We start from the raw sequence: 1763 nt of genomic DNA on the forward strand, positions 1-1763 counted from the left end.
TTATTATTATTATTCGTTTTATCAAATTTCAAATAAATGCAAATTTAAAAATCTCAAATTTACAAATCTCATAAAATATGAGTGTTACTTTTTGTTTATTTATTTTTGTAGCTGTTTTTTTATTGTATTTTTTCTGTTTTAGTTATGTACGTATAATAAATGTTCAATATTTGTGAAAGTGCATGCATTATAACTAAACTCTCTTGATAACACATTAAGAGTAAACCAAATATAATTGTTTGATGTTTTTTCAGCCCTGCACAGGCTGGGTTTCTACGGTGCTTGTTCATGGGACGCATATGAAGTGTGAGGCTCATTCAACAGAATCGGAACTGTTTCCTCTCAGGACACCCCACCCAATGGCACAGTGCCCCGTGCAGCTGTACAACTGACATGCAGTATTCACGGCCTCAGCCCCCAGTTCACGTCCAACACACTACATACACATGCTTTGTGTGATCCAGTAGCTTTATTCTGTTGGAATTTAATGAGGAATCAGACCAAACAAAGTACACCAGGGATCTGCACTGAATATCTAGAACATTTGTTGGTTCAAAGTGATGGAGTAGAGCAATACACTGCTGTTGAATGTAATGTCAAGGGTTAAAGATAAGCCAAAGTGTATTATATGAATGTCTTCATAGTATGTTTGTAAATCCTAATAATGCAATACTTAGATTTGTCATCATATGTGACCTGAAAGCCCTTCCCATATCCAGAGAGGAGGGTTTTCAGTGCAGCAGCCCCACCCTGTTGAATCTGATTGGCTGCTTCGCACTCCCAGCGTCTCTTGTTATCGAATGAAAAGTACTCCACTGCATTTACGTCATAGCTCTTGCAGCGGTGAATCCGATTTCCCTTTCCAAGATGAATTAGCTGTTTTAAGGCCAGTCTGGTATTTTTATATGCGCGGTAGGGTGATTTTATTTTAAAAACTATTATTTCCATTCGCGGTATGAAGATCCCTCGCCACAAATATGTATACTTGCATTACGTCAGTGCAATACAAAAGAGGATGAGTGAAAGCTAACCAAATACATTTTTGACAACACAATTATTTTGGTTTGGTTTGTTATTTGCCTGTTGAGGACCAAACTTACACAAATTAAAAGTAAACACATTCATAAATAAACGTGAATAATAGATAAATAAATACATATATTTTTCCACAAAACAATATAAAAAATACTTTTTAGCTTGAATATATTTCTTAATCAATTAATTTATACAATAATTTATTTCATATTTATTAATGTTTATTTATATAACGAAATATATAGTGTAGCAATATATTGTAAATTTCCCACTATTTAACTCTTAAATGTATTTATTTTTATTCATTTACTAATATATTAATTTAATTACAATTACCAATTCTTATATTATGATATAATTCTTATACTTGTGTGTGTGTGTGTGTGTGTGTGTGTGTGTGTGTGTGTGTGTGAAATTCAATATAAATATGTGTGTTACAAATGTAAACAGGAAAAGGGAACTTTATTTCACTGTATGTGGGAATGCACTAAAGTTAATTGTGTCTGGGTTAAAATATTGAATATTATAAGTCAAATCATTGGTTAAGTAATCCCTCTTGATCCCAAGTTGTGTATATTACATGTTTGCCCTCTGAATGTTAAAGTCACCAAACATGAAAGACAGTTGTTAATTCTCTGTTTGCTGGAAGCTAAACGTGCAATTGTGTGTCTTGGAAAAAAGAAGAAAGTCCTGGCATGTCTCAACGGATAAAGGGGATGACCTCATGC

Source organism: Sinocyclocheilus anshuiensis, unplaced genomic scaffold, assembly GCF_001515605.1.
Source record: "Sinocyclocheilus anshuiensis isolate Anshui unplaced genomic scaffold, SAMN03320099.WGS_v1.1 scaffold579, whole genome shotgun sequence".
Lineage (NCBI taxonomy): Eukaryota > Metazoa > Chordata > Actinopteri > Cypriniformes > Cyprinidae > Sinocyclocheilus > Sinocyclocheilus anshuiensis.